The 17,584-nt window shown below is 45.9% G+C and overlaps 1 non-coding gene and 1 pseudogene across 1 annotated transcript; both read right to left on the minus strand.

Annotated features, from left to right (window-relative positions):
- Nucleotides 1–4,698: 4,698 nt before the first annotated feature.
- Nucleotides 4,699–17,584, minus strand: part of LOC149874838 (uncharacterized) — a 40,361-nt pseudogene continuing 27,475 nt past the window's right edge.
- Nucleotides 6,567–6,639, minus strand: TRNAR-UCU (transfer RNA arginine (anticodon UCU)). The gene has a single exon. It is a non-coding gene; the product is annotated as a tRNA-Arg (tRNA).

Here is a 17,584-nt window from a genome sequence, read left to right on the forward strand (position 1 = left end):
GCTGCCTGCCCAGGGGGACACAGAGGCCAGGAGCAGCCTCAGAATTCCTGCTGGTGTGCTGTAGGGCTCTGAGTGTCTGAGGCAGGGTCTGTGTTGCAGAGCACTTACTGCCCTGCGCCTGAGAACAGGAATTGCTCCAGAGAGTCCCCTAGCGGCAAGAATGGGGAGGCACAGCCACCAGTCACCAGGGCAACATAGGTGCTGGTTGCCAGAGCAACCGGTGAAACCCCCCTGACAGGAAGGGGCAGGGCTTAGCCCTTCTTAAACCCAGGCAGGAGGCTAGGGTGGCAGTTCCTCTTCTGACAGCCAAGGAGTGAGAAGCTCAGCCAGTGAAGAGAGAAGGCCAAGGTTTGGCTGCACGAGTAGCTGCAGGTTGCTGCTGGAGTATTTTTGCCTGGTAGGGATTAACTGCTGTCTGACCAGATGGTTTAGCTTTATGTTATAGCCCGGGGGCTTTGTGTTTTGTGTTTACTGTTTAACTGGAGGACCGGGTGAGACTATTGGGGTGGAGGAGGCCTCATAGGGACTTCCCAGTAGTGGGGGGGGGGGTGTTCCTGGCACCAGAGAAGGCTCAGTATTTTGCAGGGTGCATTGGCCTAACCCTGAGAGTGCAGAGGGGCAGCGAGGGGTCCTGAGAGTGCAGAGGGGCAGCGGGGAGGCCTGGGAGTGTAGAGGAGCCCTCAGAGGGCAGAGGGGCAGTGGGGATCCCCAAGAGGGCGGCGAGGAGCCCTGAGAGAGAGAAAGGGGGCAGCGAGGAGCCCTGAGGGCAAAAGGAGGGCCGAGACATAACAGGGCCAAAGTCAGATCACACCAGCACCATCTGCGAGGCTTGGGCTGCAGTGCAGGGGATGAAAAGTAGCCACAGATAGCGCCCCCTGTCATCAGGGCGCATAGAAATGGGCAGCCTCCTGCTAATTACAACAATCTATTAATTAAATAAGATCACGGCATGGCAGGCGAGTAAGCAGTCAGGTGGCCCATTACAGGAGGGCGGAGCCATACCTGGAGAGGCTCCAATAGTGGCACTCCTATCACAATGGTGCATTGACGGGGAAAGGTTTATAGGGCAGTAAGCTTTATAAGACGCTAGTTTGCCAGCTTGAAAAAGAGGCCCCTTGGGCCTGCGTGGAGAGGGAAAAGAGGACAAACGCTAACCCCTGGGCCAGAGTCGGGGCAACAAGATTTGGATCGGCCACACCAAGCAGTACAAGGCCTGCAGGATCAAGCAGCAGGACAACCAACCTTGCAAGCCAGTATGATGGGAAACACTCGACTCAGCCCACCAGAGCAGGTAGGAATGTGCAGCTACGCAGCCCGAGTTGACCGTGAGGTGGCAGGTGAGCTGCCCGCACCGGTGGTAGGAGTAACCATAGAGGGGAAAAGAGTAGTGGCTATGCTAGACTCGGGCTCAACACAGACCATGGTACAGAGCGACGTGTTACCAGCAAGGGAGATGAGAAGAGTGGATCTGGCAAAGATGCAGTGTTGGTGTGGGGACCCCCTCGATTTTGACAGGGTGAGGGTCACCCTGAGAGTGGGCAATAGGACCCAACAGATATTAGTGCAGGTCTCAGACCATTTACCCTACCTCGTGGTACTGGGCTGCGACTGGCCTGAGTTGTTAGAAGAGGTAGTTGGCGTGAGGTGTAAAGCGACTGCGGAGGGGTTCGTGGGTGAAACAGAGCAACCCTCCCCCAGAGAGGAAGTGGAACAGAGGGTGGATATTGCCTAGCTGAGGGAAGATGAACATTTTCAACTGGAAGAAAACTGAGAGGCGGATTTTAGGTGGGCAGTACAAGAACACCTCTCTCAAAGAAACAATGAGGTATTGAGGCCAGAGCTGATGAGAACAACCCTGAGGTTCGAGGTGAGGAATGGTCTTCTATACCGGATTGAGCAAGGGAAGCCAGAAGGAGAGGAGGTTGCCCAGCTGTTGATCCCACGGTATCACAGGTATCGACGGGTGTTGTTGAAGGTGGTCCATGAGCTTCCCATGGGTGGGCATCTAGGCCAGGACAAGACACAAGCATGCATTTGAGCAAGGTTTTATTGGCCAGATATGATGGGGAAAATTGCAAGATACTGCACTTCGTGTCCTGTCTGCCAAAAAACAAACCCAAGGCAGCCTGCAAGAGCCCCTTTAGTCCTGGTGCCTCTGGTAGAGGTTCCCTTTGAGAGGGTGGAAGTGGACATTGTCAGACCACTGCCTTGAAGTAGCACAGGAAACCAGTACATATTGGTTTTACTGGATTATGCGACATGATAACCGGAAGCTGTGCCAATGCTGACAGTGTCCACGCCAGAGGTGGCCAATGAACTCTTGAAAACATTCTCCTGGGTAGGGGTCCCGAGAGAACTTCTAACCAATCAAGGAATGAATTTTACGTCACATGTCTGAGGCCGTGAGTAAAGCCTTGGGGATTAAGCATCTGAAGATGGCTGTGTATCATCCCCAAACAGATGGGCTGGTGGAACGGTTTAATCAGACACTGAAACAGATGCTGAAAAAGTTCGTGGTAGAGAGCCCTCAAAATTGGGACAGAATGATACCTCCTCTTCTGTTTGCAGTACGAGAGGCCTCCACTGGATTTTCACCTTTTGAATTATCGTACGGTCAGCAGCCGAGGGGAATCCTGAATCTAATTAAAGAGAGGTGGGAAGAACAACAGAGTAATGACCAGAACATCATTCAATATGTGATCCAACTGCGGGAATGCCTTGAAGTTGCTCGAACCCTGGTTTTAGGAAACCTTAGGGAAGCCCAGCAACGGCAAGTAAGGCATTACAACCAAGGCACCCGGGAAAGGGAGTTTGACGTGGGGGACCGCGTGTTGGTCCTATTGCCAGACAGCAAAAGTAGGTTGCTTGCTCAGTGGCAGGGACCCTATGAAATCATACGCCGAGTGGGACCCGTGGACTATGAGGTACACCAGATAGATAAGAAAAAAAAGAAGCATGTGTACCACGTCAACATGTTAAAGAAGTGGGAGACCCAGAAGTGTATGTACCTAGCCCCTCATCCCGAGGAATTAGAGTTGGGACCCACATTAACAAAAGAAAATGGACCAGATGACGTAGAGCTGGCCCCACGCTTGTCAAAAGAACAGAGGAGACAGGCTGCTGAGCTAGTCAAGGATTTCAAAGATGTATTCCGGGGAACCCGGGGGGAAGCTCAGGGCGTGGTACACCGGATAAAAACTCCTCCGGGCCAGGTGATACGTGAGAGTTGGAGACGGATTCCCCAGTGGCTCCAGGGCCAGATAAAAGCCAAACTGGCAATGATGCTGGAGCAAGGTATAATATGCGAATCCCACAGTGACTGGCGAAGCCCCATTATAGCGGTACCTAAGCCCGATGGAAAGATCTGCCTCTGCATCGATTATCAGAAAGTAAATGCAGTGGCCAAGTTCGACACTTATCCGATGCCCCGAGTGAACGAGCTGGTAGAAAATATCGGGCAGGCACGTTACATTTCCACTTTAGACCTGACAAAGGGTTACTGGCAGATCCCAGTGGCACCCGAGGTTCAAGAAAAAACAACGTTCGCCACCCCATGGGGGCTCTTCCAGTTCCAACACATGCCGTTTGGGCTGCATGGAGCTGCGGCTACGTTCCAGCGGCTAATGGACAGAGTGTCTCCCCATGGGGGTTACGCCGCAGAATACATTGACAATATTATTATATATATCAAGAGCTGGGATGAACATCTCGCCGTGCTGAGAGCCGTAGTGCAAGACCTAAGGAGAGCGGGGTTGACAGCCAATCCCAGGAAGTGTACGATAGAAAAGGAGGAAACGCAGTACCTGGGTTTCCTAGTTGGAAGCGGGAAGGTGAGACCGTTGCTGAGCAAAGTGGAGGCTTTGCGGAGGTATCAGGCACCCCGTACCAAAAGACAAGTCAAGGCCTTCTTGGGGCTGGCCAGTAATTATAGGAAATTTTTACCCCACTTTGCAGACGTAGTCATACAGTTAACGGAGATGGTAAAAGCAGGGGCCCCAACCAAAGTGAGATGGACACCAGAGGCAGAGAAGGCATTCCAAGAGGTAAAGGATGCACTATGCTTAAAACCACTTCTATATACATCCAATTTTAATAAACTTTCCTTGTGTAGACTGATGCGTCAAATGTGGCCATTGGTACAGTATTGCTGTAAAGGGAAGGAGAAGATGAGCATCCTACAGCCTACATAAGTAGGAAGCTACACCCGCCGGAGCAGAATTATGCCACAGTTGAGAAGGAGTGTCTAGCTATTAAGTGAGTCATCGAAACACTACGGTACTATTTATTAGGGTGGAAGTTCACTTTGGTTACCGATCATGCACCCCTGTGCTGGTTTCAGAGTATGAAAACTGATAATACAAGACTTATGAGGTGGGCCCTTAGCCTCCAATCATATTGTTTTAAGGTGGAACACCACCCAGGAACACAGAACAGAAATGCCGACTTTCTTTCAAGAAGGTACAGAGAAGAAGAGGGACCCCTGATGAGAGAAAGAAGGGGGCGTATATTTTGAGGCCCTAAACTCGCTGCTAGGAGACCAAGAGACACCTCCAATCCTGGGACCTCCCAGAGGGGGGCCCATCAGGCGGGCAACTGGAGGAAGAAAGCCAAGCCCTGGAGAAGGGCAACTGGAGCGAGGCAGGGGAGCGGCAGGGAGATGGGCTCTCAACGATGATGATAATGTGTCAGCTGCTTTCATCAGCAGGACGGCCTGCCCAGGGCTACCCGCATGAATGTCTGAAACAGGGAGGTAAAGACCGGCCTAAGTGGCCCTACCAAGGATGGCTAGTGTGGGGGGACTACCTGTGGTAGGTTACTCCCAACAAATCCCACACAGTGCGCCTTGGGTAAAAGGCGAATAAGAGGTGCCTGAAAACCTCCACCTCCTGTACCTAAATGGCTGGGTGCCGGAGGAAATGGCCCAGAGCAGAACCCCAAAGCAGATGGGACACCCGGCAACAGAAGTACTCAGCTCGGTGACTCTGGAGTAAAAGTGGGGGAGGTGTGTCGCAGAGCACTTAGGTGCCCTGCACCTGAGAACAGGGATTGCTCCAGAGAGTCCCCTAGCGGTGAGAAAGGGGAGGCACAGCCACCAGTCACCAGGGCAACACAGGTGCTGGTTGCCAGGGCAACAGGTGAAACTCCCCTGACAGGAAGGGGAAGGGCTTAGCCCTTCTTAAACCCAGGCAGAAGGCTAGGGTGGCACTTCCCCTCTGACAGCCAAGGAGTGAGGAGTTCAGCCAGTGCAGAGAGAAGGCCAAGGTTTGGCTGCATCGGTAGCTGCAGGTTGCTGCTGGAGTATTTTTGCCTGGTAGGGATTAACTGCTGTCTGACTGGACGGTTTAGCTTTATGTTATAGCCCAGGGGCTTTGTGTTTTGTGTTTACTGTTTAACTGGAGGACAGGATGTGGCTATTAGGGGTGGAGGAGGCCTCATAGGGACTTCCCAGTAGTGGGAAGGGGGGAAGTTCCTGGTGCCGGAGAAGGCGCAGTATTTTGCAGGGTGCATTGGCCTAATCCCGAGAGTGCAGAGGGGCCCCGAGGAGCCCCAAGAGAGAGGGGGGTAGCAAGAAGCCCCGAGGGCAAAAGGAAGGACGAGACATAACAGGGCCAAAGTCAGATCACACCAGCACCATCTGCAAGGCTTGGGGTGCGGTGTAGGGAAGGAAAAGGAGCTGCAGATAGTGCCCCCTGTCATCAAGGCACGTAGAAATGGGCAGCCTCCTGCTAATTACAACAATCTATTAAATAAGATCAAGGTGTGGCAGGAAAGTAAGCAGGCGGGTGGTCCATTACAGGAGGGCAGAGCCATACCCGGAGAGGCTCCAATGGTGGCACTCCTGTCACAGGCTGCCATATAAACACCTCAGCACTGGAGCAGGAGAGGCTCCCAGCCTGCAGCCCTGGGTCCAACTTCAGGCTAGCCTTCTAGTAGCAGGGCTGACCGGGGAGCAAATGTGCGCCCAGGTTCCATCTACACATCTGCTACTGTGCAGTAACTAATCACAAGTAAATTTGATACTTTTATTTGTAGGGATCAAATTTCCTTGCAATTACAGGTTTTTACTGAGCAGTAAGCATGCACATACGTAGATGCACATGCTTACTGTGCAGTAAACTACACTACTGTGCAGTTAAGTGTCTCGTGTAGATGTGCCTGTGTATCATAGGAAAGCAACTGTAACAAAAATATATGATACAATATTAAATGTTATATTAATATATAAAATACAGTTTCATAGTACTTGGGGTCAGAAGAAACCTAAACAGATCATCAGGTCCAACCCCCTGCCCTAGGCAGAAATGAGTGCTGGGGTCATAACACCTCAGCAAAATATCTATCCAGACTCCTGTTGAAAACTCCCAAGGTAAGAGAGAGCACCACCTCCTTTGGGAGTCCATTCCAGAGCCTGGCAGCCCTAACCATAAAGTAAAAAAACTTTTTCATTAGGAGGGTGGTGAAGCACTGGAACAGGTTACTTAGAGAAGTGATAGGATCTTGAAGGAATCCTGTGAACTTGTTTTTAATTCCTTCTTGTTTTTACCCTGGTTAAAAATAAACAGCTTCACCCCAGATGGGACTTGAACCCACAATCCCTGGCTTAGAAGGCCAGTGCCTTATCCATTGGGCCACTGGGGCTCCTTGGGTAATAGTGTCCCCCTTGATAGATTATTTATAATAAGAATATATTATTAAACATGAATTGTTGTATTAAGATAGTTAGACCGATAGATACATATCCACAATCCCTCACAGTCAAACATGATTGTCTTTCATGATTGCTTTATCTGTGGGTCTGAAGTGTGAAGATGACTGCCAAGGCCAATCTGGGACAAATAATTCAACAGACTGTTACAACTTGGGAATTTGTTTCCATGTGGGATGGGTAGCTCTAGATTCTTGATCATCCTGCAACACTGTTTCTGCCACTCCTTTTCCATCTCCTGTTGTCATTATAAGGTTTCAAAGTACTGAAATCCTTGCAGTATACTCTTTCTCTGTTTCTGGTAGTCCTGGGTGATAGTTGATGGGGATGTTACTTTAAAAAAAAACAGTATATGTTACAACAGAAGAAGGGAAATGCATGAACTAGAAATACCAAATTACACATTCAAGACCACTTAATTTGCATGTTGAATGTTTTAGTATTAGTGCCTATGTTCTTTAGTGCTCTATAGTTAACTACCAGCAAATCAGGTACAGATTAGAAAGAAACAGCTGCCAAGTTGTTTCTGGCTCTTATCCACCTCACACAGCCATCATCATCACAAAGGAATACGACCAAGGAAGTAACAGACCCAAGTGAGAGATACAAATATATGTCAGAAAGAGGTAGTCCTTGTTCTCAGACACAAGCTCTCACACACATCTTGAATAATACTTTAAAATGCTAAGCAGTTAAAAATTACCTTGTCTCTTGTCTGAAGGAAGATGCTGCACTTAGAATGTTAATTGCCTGCTTTAGCAGGAGCTTATAAGACTAGGGTGCCTCTGTAAGTATCTGCCTATTGTTTCTGGCAACCACTGTAGGAAGAGATAACAAATAATTGTGTCTGACAAGTCTCTTACTTCAAAGAAAACTGTTTTAGGCGACAATGTGTTGATCTTATTTACTGATCCAGTGAAACACAGTAAATTTCAGGGTCAGGATTTTTTCATCTGTTATTGATTTTTAATTTTTTTATAATTTTGTATTGATTTTATGTTCCCAGATTCTTCCATCTCCACAATCTCTTTCTAAAACTGATTAAAAATATGACAGCATTGCCACAGTGGTTCTTATATAGACTAACACCAACCAATGCAGCCCAGGCCTAGGAACCTACTTAAATTGTGCTTCTGCAATTTTTGTGGAAACTGCAAACAACTGTGATTCCTGTGATCACCACAAAAAATGGCATTTGCCATGATTTCCCATGGAATCACCCCCCAAAATAAAAACATACTAAAAATAAAATTCTAGATCCCCAGTGGGAGTCAGTGGTCCTTGTGGCTACTTCTTCCTGACTTCACAACCTGCTGGCAGGGGGAGGGGACTAACTGGCAGAGTGGCATGAAGGGGAGCAGGTAAGATGGCAGCCACACCTTGTTCCTCCTCCTCCAGGCCCTCTCTATCAATCAGCCATGAGGCCCCTGGGGTCTCTGGGCCAATTAGTGGTGAGGAGCACGGACACTGAAATGCCCATGAAAATGGCTCTGCAGGCCGTGAGTGGGACTCAAAAAACTCTTGTTTCACCCCAATTTAGAAGGTCTCTACCCATGCCTCAATCCTACACTTAAGCCTTTAGAAAACAGGTTGTCAAATATTGTATCATAATCATCATCCTCAGCAGCAACCCTGCTTAACTGAAAGCAAGCATTTTTGGTGGAAAAATATCTTCGTCACACTTTGCAACTTTGTTTGAATACAAAGTTGATTCGCTCACCTCACTGAATCGATGGCAAAACTCCCACTGACTTCATCTGACAAGGGTTCTACTCAGAGTCATAAAAAGAAAAGATACAAGAAACACTATTCTGCAAAATCATCATCATCTTCGCACCTCTGACAGTGGTGAAAATCACATTTTAGCAAAGAAATGGAATTTTTAGGAAAATGAAAAATGATTTTATTTACTAAAAAAATGTAAAAGAACAATCTTGTATATAGTTGAGTGCTCTGTCTCAGCCTGGCTCTGGAGAGAGGAGAGGGAACTGCTCCCAGGTGGCAGACACCTCTCTCAGCACTCTTACCTGACCACCATCCTTTCCACTGGTGGACAGGGCACAATCCTGGGTGTACCTGGGCTACACTAATTTACTCCACAGCAGGGTAGTAATTGTATTTACTCCTGCTGCAGAATAAATTACTGTGCAGTAAGCATTTGCAGGTGTAGATGCTAATGCTTACTGTGCAGTAATTAGCCCTACTGTGCAACAAAGTATCTCGTGTAGATGTGCCTGCTGTGGAGTTATTTGCAGCAGGATGTGCTCACTAGCACACTTGTAGATGCTGAAGGAGCTGACTGAGGCATGTGGGTGTTTCTGAGCAGGAGATGCCTGATGGCTAGCCCCACGCTGAAGCACCATTGTGCCCCATCCAGCCCCTCTGCAGCACTTTGAACCCAGACAGAACAGCCCTGGGCTGGCAGGCTGACCCCCAAAACACCCTGCCAGCGAGGACAGGTTAAAATGAAGGTGTGTTAGAAAAAAATATATATGCAAGATTGGTTTCCCTCCCCCCATTCCCCAGAGAGCAAAAAAACAAAGAAAAGAACCACCCCCACAAGAAAAACAAACAAAACCAAATAACACAGGTTACACTTACAGACTTTTAATGTTCCAAAGCTATCTAAGTGCCGCTTAGACACCTAATGTGTAGAATTTCATTTCGTACGTTGTGTAAGAAATTTGTTTCTGAGAATGAACCTAAGGATGAAATAAGATATATGCAGTTATAGGGGAATGTGACAGATAGTTATCTCCATAAAAAATAAAAACAATAATTTCGGCTCTTAATTGTGTCCATTAATTAGGTGAAACAGTTAAATCTGCTTAAATAATCTAACTTTGGTAATGATTATCCAACAAAAACTATCAACATTAAAGGGAAAAAAAATCAGTCATTTACCCATTTGGTTGAATAAGTTTAAAATATTGAAGTGAATAAATAATACCAGAATTGATTAAAATATGTATAACAACAAATGCAATCTGCATGTCTGGGCATATACAATCTGATGAACAATCTGCTAACTATGCTTCCAAGCATTTTGGTACAGTACAGATGTCCTGGATTCACTGAAGGAACACTTGCTTGGGACTCCCAGGCTTATATTCCTGTATTTTTGGTATTCTTGGAAAACCACATGAAGCCAACCCAGGTGCAATTCTATAGAAAGTGACTGCATCTACATGAGACACTGGCTGCATAGTTGTTACTGCACAGTCACACTGAGGAAGTAATTTTTGTAACACTAACTGCAGGCTACTGCACAGTCAGCATCTCATGTAGATGTGGCCAGTGATCCCCTGTTTTCTTGGATTCTAAGACCTGGTATTTTCCTCTCTGACCTCCCTGGTTGCCCGTGGCCTCCTCTTCTGACTTAGCTCCTACAGAGGGAATTTACCTCTTTAACATTATGAAGTGCACCCAAAGTCACATGCAGGAAAGGTTAAACAAAATACCATTTACTATTTCATGACAATGCAGCAACTAGACCCCTTGGGCCCCAAAGCCCAGGGTAATTTGCAGTCCGTCCCAGGCAAACATCCCAGCTTTTCTCTCTCCAGCTTCTCAGACTTCGCAGATCTCTAATTTCCTGTTGGCTTCACCATAAATGTGCTTTCAGGAAGAATTAGAAAACAGAGAAGATAGTGGCTCTGTAAAAACTTAACAAGGCTCAACTGTCAGATGGGTTAATTGAATTCTACCTCTAGCTTTAATAGATTCATTGAATACTAAACATTTCTTAAAATAAGTCCCTAAAAGTAAAAGTTGTGAGTCTGAAAAACCAGGACTTCCTAGGCTAAGGTGGTTTGTAGAATTAGTGTGAAACACTGATTTAACTCCTATTGAAGTCAATGTAAATCTTTTCATTGACTGCAACTGGTGACTGATCTGGCCCTACTATAAAAAACAGACCCACACTTAGCATTTTCTGAAATATGAGACATCTGCAGAGCAGCAGAAAGCACTAAATCAGAAAAGATAATAATAGTAATAATGTTTTTAAAAAAATAAAGGCCCTTGATAAACTAGCAAGAAAACAAAGTAGCAGCTGGCAAGAACAACATTAAAATAGGATTCCTTGAAAAGAATATTAAAAATATATACAACACAATGGGAGTGATAGACTAAATTACTATATGGACATGGAAAATACTTCAAAATACTGATACTGAATACTTCAGAACTAAGCACATGGGCTGCTCATCAATGACAAACAATATGTACCCAAATCCTATTTTGCTTAAGAGCATTTGAATGGTCTTTATACATTTAAATATAGTTGCATAAGAGACTTTTTTTCCTTTTAAGTGGATTTTAGATCCTATTTTCATCTGCATAGCTATATTTGTCCTTCTAAGCATTCTAAAAAGGAATCCATGATTGCCATGGACACTGTGTGGAATTCTTTTTCTACCTGATTAAGCATGTAAGTTCAAGTCACCAAAAGTGTGGCCAGAGGAAAGCCATGATATGACTTTTTTGGTTGTACTTTGAAGTGTTTTAAAATAGGAATTCAGCCCCTTGTCACATGCCCTGGCTGGAGTGCTTCGAACTCACTGGGTTATTATTGCTACATGTGCAATTAGCATGTAGCAATAAACTACACCACAGTTTGTGCCAGCGTTTATTTCTCCAGAATGCAGCATTTAGTTGTGCACCCAGGACTACAACATAACCAGGGCAGAGCAGAGACAGCTGGCAGGGAGCCCAAGGGCTCAGCCTGCCAGCCAGAGGCTGATCTTCCTTAGCTTAACATGCTGCAGAATGGCTGGCTAGGGCACAAGAATGCTACAGAGTGGGGCTAGCTAACAGGCAGCCTCCACACTACCATCCTCATGCCCCAAACATCCCCAGTCACCATCTATGTATGTGTTCCAGCACATGTAACTACTTTGCTGTATGACAGGACTTGTCCTGGGCAGCACTATCCTACAGTGGAGTTACTTACTGCACCCTAATATGGGCACAAGTGTAGACAGTGACACTTTACTTCAGAGTTAATTAGTCAGCTCCACAGTAAAGTGCACATAAAGATGCACCCACCATGGCTGCATGCAGCCATGTGGTCTCGAGCCAGGGGCATGGCAGGGGACTTTGGCCACTTGTGACTCTACTCTCCACTTCCACCACAGGGTGGGGAGAGCAGAAAACACTTTCAATGTGGTATTTGAAACACTTCAGGTGTGACATCTGTCCATCCCCCTGGAAAAACTAGAGACCGCAGTAAACCTGACCACCTTGTACTTCAAGTGCAAGGTTTATTTCTGTCCAGGCTTTCTCTAATATAAATATATGTGTTCTCCCTCTGTGTAAACAATGACTGTTCTTTCACTGTTTTGTGTTTATTTATTACCTTGAACACTATTCTACATTCTTTAGGAACTGGGTGCTATTAATGTGTCTTCAGTTTTCAGAATCTCTCTTACCTGTACTTGTTGATCTTCATTTGTTCATCTTAAAGTCAGTTTAGTAATCACTTAATCATATATGTAAATATTTATGTATCTCACTCTGTAAATCATTACTGATGCTGTTGTTGAAACATTTTATACCTTAACTAGAAAATACATTCTTTCCAAATGCAACATAACACAATATCAGCCATAATCTGAGTGGATGCTGAAATTCATCTAAGCAAGAGTTTAAGAAAATAATCTCCATTCATAAAACAAAGACTATCCAATTAAGTATGAAAGGAATTGTGAAAGAAGGAATCATATTTTATATATAAGAAGACCAAATTGTATCGTATGTATTAAAGGCAAGAAAGAAAAAGAGAAGCTTCACTGTTTCCAGTTTTGTATGCAGTTAAATAGTGTTATTTAATCATATGATCAGATGAATGTCCTTTTGAAAGTGTCGCTGTCAGGGTAAATTGATTCATGGCTCATGCCATGCACTGTCAGCATCTATTGTTATCTTTTCTCTTACTCCTTGTCATTCAGATGAATAACATTAGTGGTATTATATGCTTAAAGCTTTCTTCACAATGTCAGTCAGTTCCAGAAGTTGCTTTGCACAGGTAATTTCTCTTCTGTGGATTTCAGTATAATATGGGTGTGATTAGTTGAAACTGGCAGTAGAAGCCCACTGTATCTCTTTTTAACTACTCACTTTGATTAAATATTTCTAAAAGCTTGACATTTTAACTTTCATTCACCAAATTCATGGTCATGACAAAGGAGAAGTTGCATTGCTTTCATTTGTTTTTGCCTTTAGTATGTCCTTCTTACCAACCATGCAGTTAAACGGACTTAGATTTTTTTTTTTAAAGAAAGAGACAAGGTTCTGAATATTCACATAGGAAGAACTTGATGCTCTTGAGGACTGGAATAATAAAAATTGAATTAAATGCACTACTACAAAAAGGCAAGAGGCAATAAGGTCTGAGAGGTGTTTAAATTTAAGCTTTGAGATGCCTTGACCTTGAAGAGTGGCCCAATTTGACTCTCTGTATGCACCTACAATTCCTATATTGCCAATGGGGATAAATATGCACCTCTTTAAAAAAGGTTTACACGAGAGAAACCAATAAATAATAGGACACACAGGGATGTCCTACCCTTGTATGATAGCAGTGCCTATCTTAAGTACAGTAGTTTAATGGTGAGCATTCATTCAGGACATGAAAACACACATGTTCTGGACTGTTCTTAGTCTCAGAAATTTCCAGAATCATATTCTCCCATCTCCTGGAAGTGTCCTAATCCCTAGAATACTAAGAGAATAGTCTTAGCAGGGACATTTTTCTCTCCCCTTGTAGCAGCAGTGCCATCGAACAGCCAAAAAAAAACCAAAATCCATGGGACAAAAATGAGGGCAAAAAAGAGGAAGCATGACTCTATTGCTTAGTGGTTATAGCACTTCCTAAGGAGTCAGGGAACCTAGGTTTTAATTCAAGATCATAGGACTCTTGACAAAGCTTACATTGGGAAGTCCTTTTAAAAAAATAGATAAAAAAGGCAGCAGAGATAAGAACCTGGGTTTTATTTCCTAGACAATTTCTATAAACACTAAGATGTGAAAGTATATTCCCCCTTGTTTGCTTCTTCTGCAGTCCCAAGAGTTTCATGCTTTTACCTGCAAAGTGGCTTAGCTTTAACAAGTGACCTCTGAATTGGGTGTAGGATGTCACCACGTCTCCAGTCTGCTCTACAGAACATGTGGTTATGGTTCTTACCTGAGAAGAGAGAAGTGAATGCACCTATGTGTGCTTTGGAAACAGGGGGTGACTGTAGGATGCCAACATGATGCAACTGGGGGAAAAAAACATAAAGAATACCATGTGTATCACTGTATACTTCATTTATACATATTCATGAAAAATTAGATCAGACTGGAACAGGTGCAGAGAAGAGCTATCGGGAGTCTATCCTAAAGACTAAGAACTTGCTTTATTTAATCTAGTAAAGTGAAAGCAAAGGATTATAATTACCATCTATAAATACTGTAGAGAGCTAAATATCAAAAGGGAGAAGGATGTGTCAATTGGCCATAAGTAAATTTTGCCTGGAAATTAAAAGAAGGTTTTTAACCATCAAAATGTGAATTTCTAGACTAGACACCTGGTAGATAGGGACCGGGTGAAGGATATGATGTTGTTGTCTGTTATAGCATGGGACAGAAATTAGTGACGCTGTGAATCCCACCCTGTCCTATTTTTAAAACACCTTGTAGAAAAATAATGTTCAATGCCCGCATGAAAAGTTCTTACACAGATTATGTGATAAAATTAAATGAAATAAAGACATATTTTAACTCATAAAAATTGCGATATGAACTTCAGACATTGAAGAAAAATGTCTTATTCTGAAGCAGGGGAAGGGGTTTATTAGGCTAATAAAATATATTTAGTAAGCATGCTCAGAAGCATGATCTTAATTCTTTATGACTTTACTATACACCTGCTAGTCAATCAAATTGTCAAAATACGCAGTCTTTTTATCATTATTATTCATTAGATACATTAGAGAAGCAACCAAATGTCCCATGCAAGATTAGTAATATATGGAAGTAAAGCCGGTCCTTATCCCGGAACACTTTCTTCATTTCAATCTGTAGATGGATTTGCATATTTATTCAGTTGCTTTCAACAGAAGTTATTTTGGAAATAACATATAACTGATACTTAGTAATCTACATGAGATGCTTTACTGTGCAGTAAGCATGCGTGTCTAGATGTGCACATACTTACTGCACAGTAAACCTTGCTAATCACAAATAAATTTGCTACCTGCAAATAAAAATAACATTTTTTCTCATGATTAGTAATGGTACAGTAGCACTTACATAAATGCTTAACTGCGAGTAAATCTGCTCCTAGTCAGTTGACCATCAGGGAGCAGGAGATTGCTCCCTGGCCCCTGGAACTGCCTGCTGCCAGGGTGGGCTCAGTCACAAGAACCCTACTGGGGACTATGTCCCCTTGACTCAGCAGCAGGGAGATCCAAGCAACCTGTTCCAAGATTGTGCTCAGGGAGTCGGGGCTGGGAGATCCTTATCTCTCAGTACCAGCTAAGTGGTTGCAGGGCTTGGACTGGACTAAGTGGTTGCAGGGCTTGGACTTGGACTGCTGCCTGGCCCATGGCTGTTTCACCCCTCTTGGCTCCTTCACGTGCAGCAACTGTCTGCCCACCCATTGTGAGACACTGCTGCACTCCTACTGCCTCCACTCCAACCACCTGGCCAGACCCCAGCAGGGGTGTGGATGATGGGCTCCAGGATGCCACTGCCAGTGCTGCTAGTGCCCTCCTGATCCTCCAGCCCTGCCACCTCTGGACATGACAGAGCAGCCAGAACTGGTGATAGAACATTGTTCAAGCTGTCTGGGACCATGAGAAGAGGCTAAAAGCCTTCCATGTGACCCAGACCACTGTCTGGATCTCCTGAGCTGCTCCAGCCCCACCTGGAGTAGCAGGACACTGGTATGTGGCTACTGCTTCACATGGACATCTACCTAAACTTTGTCTTGCTCAAGCTGGCCATGCCCACCAGCCTGAAGACATCATCCACCTGTTTGGTGTGGGCAAGGCCACTGCTGGGGAGGCCATCCTGGAGGTATGCAGCTCCCTCCAGCATGTGCTGAAGAACACTGTACTCTACATGCACATCCCCCTGGCAGTGGTCCCAGGGTTCTGTGCCCTAGGATTCCTCCAGTGCACTGGAGCCCTGAATGGGATCCACCTGCCTGCCCCAAGAAGACTGCTACTATTACAGCTGGAGAGGCTGTCACTCTGTGGGCGTGTCCACATGTGCAAGTAGGTGCACTTGCAGCAGTTCATATAGAAGTGGTGCAAATTTGAGCTGGGGCTTTTTGCCTCATTGCACATGCATAGACATGCACTTTGTTGTGGAGCAAATTGTACCACTTGAGGCAAAATAACCCTGCCTGGCTCCTCCCAGATCTGTAGCCAGGGGGAGCTACAGCCCAGGGCCAGCACCTGTGCTGCCCCCAGCAGTATTAAGAGCTGCCCTGTCCTGGCCCCATCAGTACAAAGAAGCTGCCCTAGCAAGTAGCTCAGGGCTACTCACTCTCAGGAGCTTCTGGGGCTCAGCCAATTGGTACCTGAGGACACCACCACTTGTGCCAGCTGGACTGCTGAAGCAGCCCTGAGAGTTTCCTGCACCCTTTACCCACTGCACCAGTCTGGCAGTGGGGGCTGCTGCCTGGCTGTGACCTGCTGCACACCTGCCAGACCCAGATGGGGACTGCACAGCTAGTAGAGGCATCTGCCTTTCTGGGCCAGTTGCCAGTGGGCTGTGGCTGCAGAGTTGGCCTCTGTGCGGCACTACTGCCTTGTGTTCCCCCTGCCCAGCCATCAAGGCAGTTATCACCTGGAAGATGTTCCGGGTGTGGTGGCCTGCTTTGAACTATCAAAGCATGTCCTCCTGGCCCCATTTGGCCAGGACGTCAGCCACAGCCACTGGGTCCAAAGTGCCAGTTCTAAGCAAGCAGGGTTCTGCCACTGACCTCCCTAGAAGAAATTCTGGTGTTCCTTATTGGAAAACTGAAAAATCCCTGATAAAAAAAATCCCAAAGTCACTCTGTACTGTACCCCAAAATACATGTTCTTCCACAATTAAAATACCACTATAAAGAGACAGATTGCAACAGAGACAGTGATCATTTGGGCAATGTTTTATTGATATAGCTACAGTGTTAAAACAATGTGGAAGCCTACCAGTGTCTCTATCATCATAATAAAGTGAACTCTAAATCCATGTATTGACAAATTCATGAAACATGAATATACATTTTGCTGTCCTCCCATAGGGGCTATGGCCCCCACATGGAGGCTACGGCCCCACAAAGCAGCTATGACCTCCCAACAGGGTCTACAGCCCCACACAGGGGTTACAGCCCCCACACAGGGGCCAAATGGCCCCTTCAGGGGCTACCTTCTCTGGAAGGCCCAAATGCCCCACCCAGCCCCCCAATTGGTGCCCCACCTGGCCCCATCTCCTGCCAACTGCTGCAGCCCCCAATGGCTGCCTCACCCAGCCCAACCCCAACTCCCCCAGAGCCTCCAATGTCTGCCTTGCACAGACTCACTTGCACCCCCAGACTTCCACGGCAGCCCCCCCAATCCCAGGCACCATCACTTAAAAGAAAAACAAAAAAAAAAAACACAAAGAAAAAGCCTCTACTTACCTTAAAAGCAAGGGCTTTGGGGGCTCCAGGGCCTTCTGACAGAGTCCCCCCCCACCAGGCATCACATGGCAGTGGGGGGCAGGAGGGCCTGGCCTCAGGCCTGCTGGGGCTGTCCCTCTGCCCCATGCTGTGTGGGTGGGGTCCCAGTGACCCTGACACCAGCTGGATTACTGGTAATTGCCGGGGAGTTTTTTGTTTTGCTATGTTTTCAACTGTTGGGA

Source organism: Crocodylus siamensis, chromosome 1, assembly GCF_052110815.1.
Source record: "Crocodylus siamensis isolate JL-2025a chromosome 1, ASM5211081v1, whole genome shotgun sequence".
Lineage (NCBI taxonomy): Eukaryota > Metazoa > Chordata > Crocodylia > Crocodylidae > Crocodylus > Crocodylus siamensis.